Source organism: Anastrepha ludens, chromosome 3, assembly GCF_028408465.1.
Source record: "Anastrepha ludens isolate Willacy chromosome 3, idAnaLude1.1, whole genome shotgun sequence".
NCBI lineage: Eukaryota > Metazoa > Arthropoda > Insecta > Diptera > Tephritidae > Anastrepha > Anastrepha ludens.
This window is the reverse complement of record NC_071499.1, coordinates 58,266,222-58,285,366: the sequence shown is the minus strand read 5'-3', so window position 1 is coordinate 58,285,366 and position 19,145 is coordinate 58,266,222.

Genomic DNA, 19,145 nt, shown 5'->3' with positions numbered 1-19,145 from the left:
TTTGGTGCGGTTTATGGGCTGGAGGTATCATTGGAACGTACTTCGTCAAAGATGCTGCGAATCGTAACGTAACTGCGAATGGTGAGCGCTACCGTGAAATGATATCCAACTTTTTTCTGCCCAAAATGACTTGCATGACATGTGGTTTCAGCAAGACGGTGCCACATGCCACACAGCACGCGTAACAATGGACTTGTTGAGAGGCGAGTTCGGTGAACATTTTATTTCACGCTCGGGACCTGTCAATTGGCCACCCAGATCGTGCGATATAACGCTTTTACATTATTTTTTGTGGGGCTGTGTTAAAGCTCATGTCTATTCAGACAAGCCTGCTTCAATTAACGCATTGGAAGACAACATTAAAGCATTTATATGTGAGATACCGACCGAAACATTGGAAAGAGTATGCCAAAATTGGACAAAACGGATGGACCATTTAAAGCGCAGTCGCGGTCAACATTTGCGTGATAATCTTCAAACATTAAATTATATGGACTGTACTATCGATTAAAATAAAATTTTCATGCATTTTGCTGAATTTTACGTGAATTTTTTTGAAAAGCTTTCCTATAGCTCTCAAAAAATCCCCGTTTATTTTTGGAGTTCTCGTTAATTTTACTTAAAATTGGTTTATTTTTATAGTTTCATACATTTCCTCAAAAACAAAAAAAAAAAAAAACAAATAAAAAAACAGTAAAAAAAATTGAAATTTTTTGCTTTAAAAAATGCTGAACACAAAAAATTTTCAACACTGAGTAAATCTCCAAATTATGCAATTTTTTGAAAAATTATCTTTTATTTTTAAAACTTTTCAAAAAATTGTAAAAAGTTGTGAAAAATTATTTATTTATTTTTAAAACTTTTCAAAAAATTGTAAAATGTTTTGAAAAATTATTTTTTATTTTTAAAATTTTTCAAAAAATTTTATAATTTTGAGATTGAAAATGTTTGGCTTTAGAAAACTTAGTACACAAATTTTCAACGTTGAGTTAAACTCCAAATTAAAAAAATTTTTCAAAAATTAAAAAAAAGAATATTTTAAAAATAGAAAATAGTTTCTCAAAAAATTTTATAATTTTGAGATTTACTTAATGTTGAAAATTTGGGTACAGAATTTTTTAAAGCAAAACATTTTCAATTTTTTTTTGGTTCTTGATGAAATGTACTAAAAAAAACTTTTTTTAGAATAAAAAATTTAAAATTAAGATTTTAAACTAAATTTTATATTTTAAATTTTAAAATTCTTAAAATTAATATTTTCTTTCAAATTTTTTTTTCACATAGAAATTCAAACTCGATTTTTATTCTGGGCTGATCATTTTGCAACATAGTGTATTGAAGGGTATGTGTTTATGTTGGTTTGGTTTTATTAGTTTGTTGACTATTTTCACTTTGCAATAGTTTGTTTGCTTTCCAAAATAAATTCTCGTCTGACCAATGAGAAAAGCGATGCGAAATTTTGTTTCAGAAGTTGATTCCATGTTTTTTCCATAATAGAAATAGTAACTTTCAGAAAAGAAAACATATTGAGTGGGTCAAGATAGTAATTTCGGTTTTCACAAATTGCTTTCGCTTTGTTTTGAAGGACTTGCGGCAATGTTTTGATTACCCTTTTTGATATTTGATAGCGTTCACATGGAGTTTTAACAGAAGTGAATTGCGTGTATTTTCATGTCCAGCTGTTGGTAATGTGTGCGTGTGGTTGTTTTGATTGTGTTTCTATGGGTCAAAATTAAAATTGTCCACTTATTTTATTAGCCAATATCGATGCGTGAACTGATATGAACTTGTGTTTTCTTTCATACGAGTATAAGATTAAATGAAGACATTCGTTATATGAAAAAATGCATAAAACCGCCTGCAAAAAATTGTCAAAAATCAATGCGGTTTTGAAGTCACTTCAATTTTGCATTTCAGTACCCCAGAATTCAAAGCGCTATAAAACTGCATACTCGTAATTTTTCAATTTTTTAAAAATTCTTATTAAAAAGTTTGATATTTGGATGAAAATTTTTTGATTTTTGTAATTTGCGCAAAGCTTGAAACTTGGATTTCATTTGTCACAAAAGAAAATGTGTAAAGCTAAATAAGAAACAAATAAACTGGCAAAATTAGTCAATAAGTCTCTGGGCTATAGTTATTTAAAAAGGTTTTATAGAAACTTATAAAAAAAGTTGAACTTTCCTCCTTTTGAATAAAGTATACGCAGTGGATATCTCGGTTTACGTTTTCTCTTCCAAATTTTTGAAGTCCTCTCAGAAATTAAATTGATGGAAAATGAGAACCGAGCAACGTAGCATTACTGATAGGTGGCGCAAAACTAGTCACCCCATCGGAAGATTTATAACTTTTGCTAACGATGTCGTACGTCATTCATATTTGACACTTATGAACTAGACAGCTGCGGCATACAGGCAGACTATCAATGAAGCGGGTAAAGGTCAAAATAAAGATTTCTATGACTTAAAATCTTTTTTTTTTGCATTTAGGAAAAAAGTTATTCAGGAACTAAATTCGCCGATTAATTTTATGCCACCTTGTATTCAACATCTACATGAAAATGGGAATAAGTTTCCGTCCTTTCTGAGCCAAAACTACGAATTATTTCAACAATTAAATAATGCAAGATATTAAGGGAGGTATGTGCCATAGGAAGCTATAACTGTACTCCATCTTTCAGGTGGCATACAGATTCCTTTGATCAAAAATTCGAGTCATTTGGACTTGATCCATTCATTGAGCCAGTTTGCGATGCTCTCGTATGAAGTGAACGGTTCTCCAATAAGGGCTGACTGCATTGAACGGAGCAGATGGTAATCCGAAGGTGCAATGTCTGGGGAATACGGCGGGTAGGGCAATATTTTTCAATTCAGTCCCTTTAAATATTTCTGGACCGATTTAGCAACGTGTGGCCTGGCGTTGTCATGCAGCAAAATCAGTTTATCATGTCTATCGTCCCATTCCGACCGTATTTCTTTAAGAGCTCGGTGCAAACGTATTAGCTGCAGTCGGTAACGATCCAGCCAGTGATGACTTCAGATAGTTTAAGAAGTTCATAATAGATTACACATTTCTGATCCCACCAGATGCCTAACATAATCTATTAAGCATGCATTTTTTTCGCTGGTAATTTTTTCTTTGGAGCTGGTTCACCTGGCAGGCTCTAACATTTTCGACGCTTAGGGCTATCGTAATAGTATATTTTGTAACGCCAGTGACGATGTGATACAGAAAACCTTTTCTTTTCGGCCTTTCAAAAAGCATCTTACACGTCAGCAAACGTCTATCGATATCTGCTTCAATTGATAAGGCACCCTGTTACCTGCTTTCTGGATCATCCCCATAGCGTGGAAACGTTTTCCGATGATTGATTTGACAACATTCAACTCTCTAGACCCATCATCAAGGTTTCGACATGCGTCTTCATCCAAGTTGTAGTTGAGTATCTTCGAATTTTTTCTGTGCCCCTTCGCGATCTTTATCACTCACGTCAAAATTGCCACTTGCCACTTTGAAAGCGTCGAAACCACACTTTGCAATTTGTATTTGATGGAACGTGATTACCGTAAATATTTATCAATATACGACACGTTTTAGCTCCATTTTTCTTTGAAAGGTTATAATGAAGCATGACTTCCCGCAAATGTTGTTTTTTCGGGACGAACGTAGAAATTTTTGACGTCAGATAAAAAAAGATCTTTACGCTTCAAACGATTGTCAACTACTGCGATCGAGACCCCACATAGACACCTTCAAATCACCAGTATATTACTAGAGCGAACACAAAAAAAGTATCAGCGGCGACACCTCTTTTACGAGGGCGGAAACTTATTCCCACACCAAATAATAGATAATATTATTACTTAAAAAAAAAACAATAGAGTGTGTTTAGCTGCATGAGAACTATCGAAATCGATAACTATGTTCTGGTTGCTGAAAATGGCAAACTGTATTGACATTTCTGTTCACTGAGGTTTGGCAAGTCACCATGAATCGTTTAACGCCAAAACAACGCTTTCAAGGTGTGAGAATTTACTTTCATTTCTACTTTTCTTACTTTACATTACTTTTGATTTACTTTAATAAAAATTAAAAAAAGGTCCATTCGCGAAGTTCATACAGCACTGGCGACGGCCCTTGTTTTCTTCGAATTGAGGAAGGAGCTACCGTTACGGTGAATGGCGAGCGCTATCGAGCTGTTTTCGTTTCCAAAAATCAATCAGCCAACCATCGTCGACAACCAGCATTGATGCTGGTTCCAACAACGTGGCGCAATTTGTCATTCAGCGCGCTTAGCAATCGATTTATTCCAATACTCAAGCCACCATTGCATGGCGCCAGATTTATAGGAAAGAAGTAGTAAAAAATTACACTGATCGAGTGGACTGTGTAACTCATAGTCACGGCAGACACATATTGGATATTATATTCAAGAAATAAATGCCCTGAAATTATCTACCAAATTTTAATAAAAAAAATTCATTCCACCAAATTTTATGTTTTGTATTATCATTTTCAGTTCTAAAGCTCTTAAAAACGCCCGATATATTGACAATATTTTTTTTTTAAATACAATAATTTGTGGTTCGTAATTTGGAGTTTGACACAAAAGAAAAACAAACAGTAAATAAATTTAAATATTTAACTTAAAAAAAAAATCAAAGAAAATTTTCCAATATTTGAGATATCCGCTCACAAAACTTTAGCAGCTTGAAAATATTTCCACCAATGTGTGTTAGCAAGAAATATGTTCGAAAAAATTATCAAAACACTGATGACGACGCTGTAGTTGCTGTCAAAGTGTCATTCTAAGTTAATTTTTCAACGACATTTTTGTGCTCTTCACAACTCCTAACGGCGCCATTTTGTGTTCTACTTTTCGGCTACGCACTTGATTCATCTGTCATTGCCAGCGAGCTAGTCTGCCTTTCGAATTTGACTAAACTTGTACCTACATACCTACATACTTACATATGTATCTATGTAAGTATATGTAAATCTGTATTTGGCAGTATGCATTTCAGACATTCACATTACATTTCTGCTTTCCATACAACAGCAACAGCGAAATCCGTCACTTGACGGCAGTTTGTGGGCTTTACACAAGAAAATGTCTGCAAAACGCGCGCTTCATAAATCAACACCGTCAAAGTTTTTCTGACTACAAAGTACATGCGAAAGTATGTAGGTAAGAGTACATGTGTGTATGTATATATGTATGTATGCAGTTGCACTGCTATTGAAGCTGGAATCGCAGTTTGAATTTTTGCTAAATCTAATGCCTAATGCAACCACTTATCTACCGACATATGTATGTATGTGTGTGTGTATGAATAGATGTATGGATGTACGGATGCATGCAAATGGAAGTACTAAGAATGGCTTTAAATGGAAACAAAACTTTTCTAAAATTTGTTGGCCTTCTTACATGCAACATTGATGCACCTCCGTCCGTACTTCGCCACGCTAGACTGTCTGTTCGCTGTCTATATTCTGTCTTCTGTCTGTCTGCAACTGTATTTCCCTGGTTAGTATGTTTTTTTTTGTCTATTTGTTGGGTTGTCAGCAGGTCTGTCAGTTTTGTACTAGTTTCGCAAACGCCGCACAAAAAACAGGTAACAACATCAGTCATATGTGGGGAAAAATATATACAGGTATGCATATGCAGATATTTTCTGTGAATAAGCGAGAATAGTTGAAGCCACATAAAATATGGTATTGCAAATGCGTAGCTTATTTAAGTAATTATTTTCGCATACTCGCAGATAACACTTGACAACATTAGTAAGCAGCCCATTCGTCTCGATTCGAACTGCTTTCCTCAAATTTACTCAAAGTAAGTAGTTTTTTAGGGCAAGCGGAACCGTCTTCAACCACATTTGCTCAATGGGTGAGGTGCAGTATTTGAGACAGAGCTCAGTGAACCTGTTTACGGATGGCTCAAAGCTCGACGATTATGGAACAACCTTCAAGGAATTACAAATCTATTTCAAGAACCAAGCAGCAATTAGAGCCCTAAACGAGCTGATGGTGAAGCCAGCTTAGAGATGCCAGAATTCCCTTTCGCGTATTCAAGTTCTTTGACATTAATTTCCTATGAGTACCTGATCACATGAATACTACTGTGGGGAAAAAGTTAGGTGAATTTATTTGTCAAACTTCGCGGGATTACAATTTCGCTCTAGTTATTTTTTTTATGAGTTGGCAGCACTGTTAATAACATCTGGGCCAACTTTCATGTGAATGTCATTTTCAGTAATATATTTACGCTTGTGTTTACCAAACGACCAAGAGTGCATTTTTCGATTTTTACAATGTCTGATTTGATTGAGCAGAGAAGTGCCATCAAATTTTGTTTGCGGAATGAAATTTCGGCTGCGGAAACGTTTAGAATGTTGCAGAAGGCATTTGGTGATTCGAGATACATAGCACTGGCAACACAATGGACTCTAGAAGTCTAAGTGAGATCTTTTTACATATCAACCAGCACTACCGAACTTAGCAATAGATTAAACTCTTAACAGCTAATGCAACCTGTACAAATTTCACAATAGAATTTTCTTTTCGATGATCGGCGGATCCAAATGTCCATTCTCTTCGTAATCGTTCAAAAAATTCTAACCATGGGCTGAACAACGTACGCCCACCACTACTTTGCAGTCAGCTTGAGCAAAAACAGGCCAGTCTACGAACCAAACATACCTCTCCGTGCACTAAGACTCTTTTCTCGTCTGCGGCTGGGCCGCCCATCTATTATAAGGATTCTTGAACGACACTTGCCCGTTCTTCGCGGAAACCGTAACGCCTAGAGATATTCTAATCTGCCCACCAATAGGTGCGCGTTGACAAGAGATTTTGGAATACGCCAACCGCATCGAGATGGTACAAAATCTCACCCTTAACCTACCGTTGGGCACCTTTACTAAAACCTTCGGTTGAGCACCCGGGTTTGGCTTCTTTTCGTCCTATTTGAGAATATTTTTCAAAAGGTTATGCCCATAAATCGATAGAAAATTAAATTTCAGGAAGCTATCTGGAAGCTCTAGTTAAATTCACGTCCAAAGTCGAAAAAGTCGGGCCAGACCCGGCTGCTCAACGGAGGGTTCAAAATGTACAATTAATGGGAAACTTTCTAAAAGCGGTTCATCTGTTCAGACGAATTTGATACAATCTTTTAAAGCAATTTATAAAATTTTACATAAGTTGCTAAGGACAGCCGAAGGCCTCCGCCGCCTGTTCTGCGAGTCGTATTGTTTTTGTAGAATATCTCATTTACTTTACAAATAACTTAAAAATATATTCTTAGATAGACTGAAATAAATTTATTTGGTATTTGACAGAATTTCTGCTCCAACATTGAGTCTAAGAAATACCACTTGGGAATGAAATATAATTGGAATGAGAAGCATTTTCATGGCAGATAGACACTCGAAGACTTACAGTACCGTCCAAAATTTGACAAAATTTGTGTTTATCTCATAGCATTTTAAAACTACTCGCAAACCAGACCATCTCTTAAACTCATTCAAGATGTAGAGCACAACTCTATTTGCAATTTTTGGATCACCTTCACTTTCGTTCGCCGCATAGTGGCGCATAAAATACCCACTGCACATAAACACACGCGAAATATGTGACGACAGTAGAAGCTTAATTAAAATTAATGCCACACTTGCCTTTGATTGCTTTCACACTTTGTTTGAATAAGATGCAACAGGCCATAATACTCTATTTGCGTTGCAACTCGTCGACTGGTTTGTCGCTGTTGCTTCTTCTACAAGTAAACGTAATGATTTCAGTTGGAAAAATGGGTTGGTACCAAATTATATTTGCGCATATGTACGCTGTTATTTATTTGCATGTTTGTCCGCCTTTTAGTTAACTTTTCGGTAGCTGAGAGTTTTTAACTGACAACTGGTAGTCGCATTTGCTGGTCGTTACTCGTTGGCCAATGGTTGGTTGTACTCGTTTTCGATGACACACTCGCATGCAGCACACTTTGTGGCGCGAAACCGCGATTTTTAAAGATTTTTAACTATACAGCCATTTGTTGCTATTGCAACATAGTGCAAGTCACTAGCATCACGTTCGCTTTGCAACTGTGGCTCGTGTTTTGCGATGGCAATGCGGACGCTTCGTTAGCTGTTTGTGGTACATTGACACTTTTACGCCTATGTATATATGTATATGTATGTATGTATATTTGCATATAATTGTCGCCTTCATCCTTTGTTTGGTGTGTGGCCGAGCTTCCTCCTTTATGAGACCCCTTGAATTTGTTCAACAAATGAAGGGACCTAAAGGTTCATGTCGCCACCAAACGGCAGGTGGGTTCTAGATGTGGAACTTTTTCATGGCAGAAATACCCTCGGAAAACTTTTGGAACTATTTAATGATTTGTATTTACAGTGGGCACCTCCCGAGAACAACCGAATGGTAGTTAACCCCACTCGGATACGACGGGTGTACTTAATGCGCCTCTCAAGTAATAAAACCGACGCTGTCCCAGAAGAGGTACTCTAAGGACCATCAGTTGGCCAGCGTGGAGCCTTCTACTTCGAGGGCAGTGCATCTCACTTTTGTAAACAAATCAGCCGTTGCCCCTTTCTTATTAAATTTTGATTTTGTTTCGTGCGAAAATATTTTACAGATCAACCAATGATGGGAAAGTTCCCCATAAAACTTGAAAAACTATCAATTCAAACTGAACCTGAAGGCGAATCTATTACTCAACATCACTGCTCTCATGTTCACGAGGAACTCCGAGAAAATCTAAAAAAAAAATCACAGATTGTGAAAAGGTAATTCATGGATTCTCCACCAAAATACAGTTCGACGACATTGTTCGTGTTGTCTGTCAAGATGTTTCTAGCCAAGTAGAGTATCCCATTAGTATGGGGATTCTAACTGTTTCTGGTTTGACCAGCATTAAAAGAGACGCTGAAGCAGTTTCAGGCGTCTTGAAAAGGTTGGCGGAAGAAGAAACTCAATTTCTGTTCCGAACAAGAAGATTTGCATGGCGTGTTGCAGAGAGTAGAGTAGAGGTGAATTTTGGCACTGATAAATAAAAATATATGTTTATATGTATGACCGGATATTCATAATACTACAAGTCTTGAAATATGCCACGGAAGGAAGAAGTGGCATACGTCACTTGCTGGCCGATTTTAATGCCGCTTTCGACAGCAGGAAAATAAGTTGCCTACTTACCGCGATTCTGAATTTGGTATCCCCGCTAAACTAATATGGCTAATTACGTTGTCAAATACCAGCAGCTCCAGTACTAAGTCAGGTTGTACCGGTTGTCAGCTATGAGACAAACCTATGCTCACAACCCACCATTAATACAAGGCTTCTTCTATTCGTCACTTCTCTGCTCGCTATTTCTCTACTCAGCCACTTGCTAATGCTTGGCGAAAAAAAGAGGCCTACAGAAAATAATGTCTGTCCAACGGAGAATATTTTTTTCCAAAAAATGCTATTTTGAATTAAGTAAGCAATTGAGTAGCGAAGACCTACCTCGGCAAAAAAAATCACACTTCTTATTTCAAGGCACAGAAGCTTGGACGATTGCACTATCCGGTCAGAGGTTGCTTACAATGTTCCAGAAAACAGATTCTGCGGAAGATGTTTGAACCTTTGCACGTTGGCAAACGGCAAATAAAGCGGTCAAACAACGGCATACGGATGGAACTCTAACATGGTGTAGCGAATATAGATCCAGCAGCTCCACTAGGTAGGACATGTCACCCGAGTGGATAAAACTCGGGTCCAACTCTGCATTCGTTGCGATACCAGCTAGTGGTAGCAGAGGCAAGGACTCCTTTGCGTTGGAAAGTTCTGGTGAGGAAGGACTTGGTTTTACTTGGTATGTTCAATTGACGCCGGTTAGCAGGGGAAAGAAACGACTTACGCGCTTTGTTAAACTCTGCCAAAATTACTTAATGGTTGTCGCGTCCCTCGAAAAGAAGTATTATGATATAAAAAAATGCTTACAGCGTCAATCTCTTTACTTAATGGATGCACGCCATATAGAGGCCCAATTATAACTGCAAAATTTGTATCACAAATATCAAAATAACTTTGCCAAGTAATTCAAATCTGCTTATGGTTATTGCGAAAAACCAAATTAAAAAAAATTCCCATGGTTATGGTTATGGTTATCGTATACTGGCACGCCACCACTAATCGTTTACAGAGCTGTCCAAACGTTTGCCAAAGAGCAACTAATTGCTGGTTATGGTTAAGCCCATGGCTTGGGACGCGTACCACAAACTAGGCCTGAATGTTCGGAATGACAGATATCGAATTTCGCCGAATGCTTTCTGTGATTTGTAGATCTCACTCAGAGGCAGAGTTTGTTATGCTGAATCATTGGATATTCAGCGTAGGGTTTTCACATGTTTTCTTTTTTCTTTCTCTTCGAGTGCCGACTTCAATTTAATAGAACATCTTTGGAACGACGTAAGAAATGCACTCAGTACGCAAAATATCTCAAATTTGTATCAGTTATTTGAAAAGGCCAAAGCAGCATGGGAATTCAATCCTGTTGAATTTGCAGAGATTTAATAATGTGAATGTAAAGACGCTATGCAGTAATAAAGCAAAAAAAGATTTTCAACAAAATTTTAATGTATACTATTTCCTTTCGCCTGCTTTTTATGATTAGACTATTATTTTGCTTCGTTCTTAAGTATTTTTCTCGAAGGATTTTGGAATTATATTCACTTTTGTGCAGGAAGTAAACGCAACGATATACCTATAAAAAAGATCTTCAAAACGAATCCACAATCCGACAGAAGAAGAGTCGGTCGGGAAAACGATGGAGAGATGATATTGAAGGCGTCTTTGGAGCTATGGACATATCTGATATCAAACGAAAAGCTGATGACCGGGTAACGTGGAGGCAAATTGTAAAGGAAGCAATGGATCACCCCGAACTGTGGTGCTACGATGATGATGACAAATTTATATTTTTCTTAGACAAAATGACTGATACAGATTGAAAACATTTTTAATTTATAAAAATTTTCCTAATTCGCCAAACGTTGTAGTAATTCTATTGAATAAAGTGTCAAATAGAGAGAGCGAGCTGGGTATCGTTTAAGTATTTTTCTACAGCTGTATTTGCACGCAGTATTTTCGTCAATTAGGAAGTTCCTTAGCCCAGCCTTTTTTGGGCCTTTCAATGCTAGTGGTTCAGTAAGCGGATTCAAAAGCTGGATCTTTTAGAATCTTTTAATAGAAAAAAACCCGTTTGCAGCCACACCTTCTCACGTACAGACGCCTCCTAGTGAGGCATGCTAGTGAGCCTTTAAGACGAATACGTTGAAGTAACCACACTAGGGAGCGGAATATAATGGTTTATGAGATGTATGGAAATCAAATATATTTTCCACTTTCATGCAAAAAAAGATTTATTTTAAATGAGATGAGCATTGATTTTTTTTCTATAATTCATTTATTACTTAAAATAGATTTTTGACCGAAAATGGTTTTATGATAAATAAAAAAAAGCCTTACTTTAGATAAAAAAAGTTTTTATAATAAAATTCAGCAAGCCACTACCTCGTGGGCTTATATTTATTAATGATTTTGGCTGTAGTTTCTTATTTTCCGATTATTTGCTCTGTGCAGACCACCTAAAAGCTTTCCATTATAAAAGGGAAGTGCGGCCCCTCCAAGAAGACATCGGTAATCTATATCTATGGCAACGTAGTTCGACATCAACATCAACATTAACAAGTGCGTGCTATCACGTAATATTTTCTAAAATTCCTGTTGTAGTAGATACGACTTATGGTAACTTTGGTACTGTTCTTCAGTCTTAAAATGGCATTAAACATCTAAGAGTAACCTATGATTTCTCTTTTTCTTTTTATAATCATTCTAAGTGCATAATATCTAAATTGCCCTTGGTTTTATGTGGCGAGACAGCTCCAACTTTCGGATCCCTATATCTTAAAACTACTCACACCACATTTGTTCGTCCCAAACTTGCATGCGCTGCATTTATCTTTTATCTGGAGATCTTTTCACAAGTTTGTCCGTAGATAGGATTGAGCGTCTTCAAAAGGTTTTTCTTAGGAACACCCTCGATTCTAGTTTGTTTTTCTAACAGTTTTTCACCTCTTAATTTTGGGTTATAGTGCCTATCTGTTACTGATGTCGTCAAGGGAATTATGAAGCTCAAGCCCACATCGAAAACTGAATCGGATGTCCTCTCGGCCATCTTGTTGAAAAACTGCTTTTCCTTGCTGAGCCTCTTACAACTATATTTAATAAATCGTTGTCCTCTGATCTCTTTGTTGATGACTGGAGATTAACATCCGTTACGCCTATATTTAAGAGTGGAAATAAAAACGATGTTAGCAATTACCGGACTATTTCGAAGCTATCGTCTGTCTCACAGATAACAGTGAATGATAAGTTATATTTTGCCGTGAATGGCCTAATATCTACCAAGCAGCCTGGTTTCGTTGCAAGCCGCTCTACTGTCCCTAATATATCTATTTTCAGTGATTACTACTTTTCAGCCTTCCAGAACAGATCTCAAGTTGATACAATCTATACAGACTTCTCTAAAGCGTTTGACAAAATATCGCTTCGAATACTCTTGTCAAAACTTGCATCAATGGGTATACACTCCAGGTTTTTTTCGTGGATCAAATCATATTTGTCCAATAGGTACTGCGTTGTAGCAGTTGATAATACAACATCTCGTGCATTTATTGCGTCCTCTGGTGTCCCGCAGGGAAGTATTCTATGCTAAATCCACCAATACTTTGCATACTTCGTATAGTAATGCTGGCTCACCTTTGCAAACAATTGCAGAAATTAAAGACTTAGGCGTTATTTTCGACTCTAAGCTGAATTTCACTAGCCACGTTAACCACGTAATAAGACGGTCATATGTGATGCTAACATTCGTATGCTGAAATTGTTCTGCATTTATCAACCCACAAACTCTCAAATCATTGTATTGTGCTCTCGTTAGATCAAGATTAGAGTATGCCGCTGTTATTTGGAGACCGCACCAAATAGATCTCTCTAATTGGATTGAGAGAGTTCAGAAAGTGTTTCTTCGTTTTGTGCTCCGGTCTTTGGTGGTGTTTCCAACATGAACCTGAAACTAAGCGTCAATGTGCCGAATGGAAGGCCCCGGACGAGCCACCAGTCAAAAATCAAGTCGAAGCTCATTTGTTTTTTCGATTCCAAAGGTAATGTCCCCGAGGAGTTCGTGCCAAGGGGCCAAACCGTCAATGCAATTTTCTATCCTGGCATTTTGAAGCGTTTGTTGCATCGCTTTCGTCGAATTCGCGCTGAATATCGCGAAGGAGGAAGCTGGCGCTAATTGCATGATAATGCATCCTCTTATCGATCCACTCGTGTGACTGATTTTTTGACTATTTGCCTGATATATCTTCCTGTGACTTCTACCTATTCAGAAAATTACATTTGCGCCCGTGGAGGCCATTCAAAAGGCTAGTATTGACATCCTGAAGGACATTCCGGTCAAGGATCCGAAACACTGTTTCGAATGCTTTTATGGTAGATCGCGCAAAACAATGTATCGAGGCCACAGGGGACTATTTTGAATAAATAAACTCGAAGTTATCAGAACAAAGCTCCTGTCGTTTCTATTTTAGCTCAATTTGTTTATTTTCACCTTGTACATATGTCGATCTGGCTTGAACATAGTGTGTTCTTCCAAGTGATGTTACTAACTAGAAATAACCTCGATATGCGCCAGTTGTGCCATCTCTCTGACTTTGCATGGACTTTTCAAACGAAAGTCCAAGCACTCTGTAAAATATAATTAAAGGAGTATTTGTCATTTCCAGCCTTTAACGATTTTGTCGGGACAGACTAGCAACTACAGCACTCAGACACAATTAAATCCATTGTACTACACTCGGATTCTCTTTTAATTTTCTTTAAATCTACTCGACCTCCGAAGAAATCTGAGGAGTAGATATTGTGGTGCCAAGGAGCCACCGTGGTCGCTTCTTAGTACATCAGTGCCAAAAACCTCAAGCCTAATTCGAGCGAAGGCGGGGCAAACGCACAGAAAGTGGTTCGCCGTCTCATCCTCCTCTCCACATGCTGGGCAGAATGCACTGTCTGAGATGCCCAAGTTTTCCATGTGCTCCAGCCTATAGAAAGTGGCCCGTCATCAGTCCAACCAGTTTCCTACAGTCCCCTCTGCTTAGTGTCAGGAGGAACTGCGACAGTCGGTCGGAGATGACAGGTAACATCAGTTTTGTCCATCTGCAGCCTCTCTCAGCCTGCCAAGCTCGCTTGTGGGTTAGAGTAACCCGTTTGCTGACCGTGGCTTTGATGGTTGCAGAAGGGAGTGGCAGAACAGGCTCCGGGCCAAGAAAGTTGGCCTCCAGCTCTTTTACTATGATTTCTTTTTCCTCCTTCATATAAGGGATACGATTTTCTATTTAGAGCCCTTTCATAGCAAAAGACACTAACCGATTCGCCACTAACAGTCGAGGAACGGATGCTGCAAAAAGCAAAGCATTTTTTATAATTTTTGTTGTTTCTGTTTTTGTGAGTTGGGCTCACAATCTGCGGACCAACAACCGCTAGACCACGAACAAGAACACTCGACCGCGAATTCTGTTACATCTAATAGAAATATACCATAGAAATGTATGATACAAATACATACATACATACATATTAACCTATTGCTGTCGTGTGAGTAATTAGAGTTGGTATTTATTTCGCAACATTTGTCACACTACACATCTGTCCATATGTATTTGTTTATTCGAAATGCTTTTGTTGTAGTTCTTTTGCTGTAATTGGTGTTATTTCTGTCAGTGACACATGTGCAACATAAAAATTTAAAAAAAAAAAATTAAATTGTATCTGAAACAACATCAGTAGCGGCAAACTAAAATAGCATAGATAGCATGGGAATAAACGGTGTCAGCGTCGTCACGATCGCCAAATGAACAAACGGCAGAGTGCAGGAGATATGTATGCATGTTTGCATGTATGTATGTATGTGCGCAGATGGTGGACGGCATTTTGGCCCATGCAACGAATATTTGTGCAGTTTTTCACATTTCAAATTTGCTCATGCTTTTCCAAGTGTTTTAATTATGTGTAGGAATGCAAATTCAAATGTATGTATGTGTGTATGTATGGATGCATCTAAATATGTACATATGTATGTATTATATTTGAGCTCATGCGCTCATGGGGTATGTGGAAATATCTTTGGATTGAGGGCAGCACGAAATTTGAAATGTGTACCATACGAAAATAAATTGAATAGAAAAAAACAACTGTCTGAAATTTTCGGGAGACCTTCTTTGATATTTGAATACAAAAACCGATTTTTTAAGTTTAAGTTTAGTAAATTGGTCTAAAATCATTAAATCTATGAACACACGGGGTTTATGGAGAAAATGGAGACTCACACTACTGGTCGTGCTTTGGATGTACAACGTAGTGATTCTGCCAATTTTAGCATATCAATGCCTGTTTGGTGCGCACCTCTTCAACGGATTACTTCCATTGGCATCACTGGAGCATGTAAAACTTATCACAGTGGTGTTTTGAATGTCGTTTGGCACTTACTTCCCATCGACTTCTACGTTATTTCCATCGCTGCTCAAAGTGCAATCAGCACAAAGGAGGTAGGCCTCTGGCGAAAATAGCTCAAGGAGCATAGTAGCATTTTTAGATGGAATCGGAAGTCGGAGCGGGGGTTTTCTCTAAATCAGCCAATATATCTATTTTCTTAAAACTGCCTAAAACTGCTAGTGTTTTTCAAGCAGAAGTCTTTGCGAACCTGCTGGCATGCAAAAGATATTACAATTGTTTCCGATAGTCAAGCCGCGATCAAGGCTCTGACCAAGACATGGTGCAGTTCAAAGCTGATCAACTCCTGTAAGGAGGAGATGAAATCTCTTGGGAGTGCAGGTAACATTTTTTGATCTGTGTTTCAAGAACATAGAGGAACATAGAGGAAAATGAAATTACTGATGAGCCTGCCAGGAAGGAGTCGACTAAATCGGTTTCAGAGGTCTCTCATCCGGTCATCGACACCCCCTGACTTTTGTTAAAGGGGAATTGCACAACTTATTTTTCAGCAAAGCGCAGGAAAGATGAAGATCCATTTCTTCATGTGCTATTTCGAAAACTCTTTGGCCCCAGTACAGTAAACACAGGACTCTGAAACGCCTGGTGACTCCACACCAGGCCAGTCAATTTCTAAACTTGTTGCTGATTTATCCGGTCATTGGACGATCGATGCACTAGCAGAAAAGGTATATTTACTATTTAATCCCCATTGAAGAAGCTGTGTGGACCTTTCCGGGAAGAATACTGTTTGTTACATTTTCTCCGTAAATGTTCGGGTTTGGCCGACGACTAAGGTCACTGGGAGCTACTTTCTTCGACAGCCTGGGGCAGTGCGTCACAAACTAAATCCTATCAATCTTCTCCATTACAACAGCTCTGACTGGTTTTAGACATCTGCCTATTGGAGGTCTCTTATTGGTATCAAAACAGCGCTTTAATGCTATTTGGGGTTTTTTTTTCATGGGCCTTTTATCAGCAGACTTGTGCTCGTTCATTTCACATGCTTCATATGTCCACTAAGCTTTGAGACTAACTTCAAACATATATTTGAGTACATAAAGGAACACACAGATGTAGCTCCATGCACTTGTCATGCCCAAGTGTGCCTATACTTAACTGTCAAACTCATATGACGCGAAAGTTTCCATACAAAATGCCGTACAAGCTGGATTTACGTAAATCTGTCGGCAATCTGTTTAGACGACTCAGTACAAGTGAAATTCTGAAGGTGTTTGAAGATAAACCAATCTCCCGTGCGACTATTTTTCGTGTTTTAAAAGATTGTCGGAATGGAAAAGAACCGGAAAATACGGTTATACCGGGTCGCTCACCAAAAGTAAGGGCCGAAACAACGAAAAAACTGCTGTCAAGTGCCAAAAACATGGTTGGTCAATCAATACCCAAATTAGCACGAAAATTTGGCATTTCAAAGTCTGGCGTTCACAAGATTTGGAAGAAAAATGTAATTCATCGTAGACGTAAGCGAGCACCAAAATATACGGCGAAACAACTCGAAAAAATACCAATTTGCTGCCGTGAACTTCGTCGTGAACACTTTGCGAATGAAAAATTCATAATTTTGGGCGATGAATCGTACTTCACTTTTTTCATGAATTGAGTGGCAACGACGGTTTTTACACTGACAACATCGAAGCAACACCAAACGAGATTAAATATGCCAGCAAATCAAAATTTGAGCTGAAGGTGCTAGTGTGGGTGGTCATTTCTTCGAAGGGTGTTTCGGAACCATTGATTCGCAAAAACAAAGCCAAAGCGATCAATGCTGACGTTTATATCGGTCAATGCTTGCCAGAACTGAAGCAATTCATCGATAAATATCACAATAGTGACGTAATCAGTTTATTTTGACCCCAAAACAGCAAAATTGCTAATCCAAATTGAAAGTGCAGCTAGCCCTGCAAGCACTAAATTATTAATTTCGAAAAAGTTTTTAAATTTGTTTAGAGAAGTGAAATCTTCCAGCAAAAAACAAGAACAGTGAAATATTAAATCAATGGCAGTTATTAGCTCTTTAAGTAGCAAATATTGCTAGTTGAAACTTCTAAATTCTCATTAGAAATACTAGCAGAAATGCTTGCCCATAATTATCTGAAAAATTGTCAGAGATAGAAAAATTTCTGTTTTGTGGTAATTTTTAGCGCGGAAATCATAGTAAAGTTCTCTCAACCAGACGCGCTCAGTTTGCTTTAATTACTTTTACTTTTCTTATCAAACAAAAAGACAAATGTTGCAATGAATTTACTCCGAATACCACTTTCAGTTTTCTTGGCAGCAAGGCAACAGCCACGTACAGTGGGTCAAACGCCTAATGGCACATTCTCACTATTTAATATTAAAGCAGAATTTCGTAACATTAAATTAACTAAATTTTGAAAAAAGGATATTTATAATTTATTTAAAGAATACTCTCTTAATTCACTTGAATAAATTAAATGGTCATTCAAAACTTTTACAGCGAGAAATAAGAAGAAACAAATCCATAAAATCCATGTTCAAATGAATAATCATACAAAATTTGTTTTTCTTAAAATATTATACAAAACTCGCTGATTGGTGCTTAGTCTTCCAAACAACCGGAGAAAAAAGAAGGGGAAATGGAAGAAGAGAATGTTAACCCTGGTCAAACCTCTGTTTGAGAGTCTCGAACAACTGTCTGGCTTAGATGTCAACAACCTAATAAGGTTCTTCAACCGCATAGACGGGATAAAGTAATGCTGTAAATAACTGTTAAACGAGTTGGTATCGAGGATGTGGCAACAAAATAGTGACACATGCATTAGTTGGATTCTAGATGAATCACCACAGAGAAAGAAGTGACCGTCCTCGCGTTAGAGAAAGAATTTGCAGAAATCTCCTTAAAATGCAGAAAATCATGTCCAGAGATATGAATGTATCGACTTAATCCATGTCAAGATTACTTAGAGATGATCTCCACATGAAAGCCTTCCGTCGCTCAACTGGTCATCTTTTGACAACGGGCTTGAAGAAAATTAGATGCCAGTAGCTTCTGCAGTGGCTTACAGTCAACGGCCATGAAAATATTATTTCCACAGATGAGAAAATGTTCACTTTTGAAGAAGTTTTCAACAAGCAAAACGACAAAATCTATGCTAAAACTTCTAAACACGCAGAAAAATATTATTCCAAGTATTCAGAGCGACCACCATCCAGCCTCCGTAATGGATTGGTGGCAGTGTTGTGTAAAGACGTTAGATCTCTTCATTTCTGCGAAAAAGTGGTTAAAACCAGGTTACAAGTGTACCAAGAGGTTGTCTTAGAAGGCGTGATGAAACAGTTGAGCAGTACTCGCTTCAATGGCGAGCGTTGGAGTTTCCAGCAAGATTCTGCTCCAGCCCTTAAGACAGAAAACCACTCAGCAGTGGTTAAAAAACAATATTCCTGGGTTTGTAACCACAGAAGATTGGGAGTCTGCAAGCCCAGATTTAAATCCATTGGAATACAGCTTGTGATTTGAATTGGAAATCTGGAGAGTCTCAAACAATCTTTGGTTCGAGCAG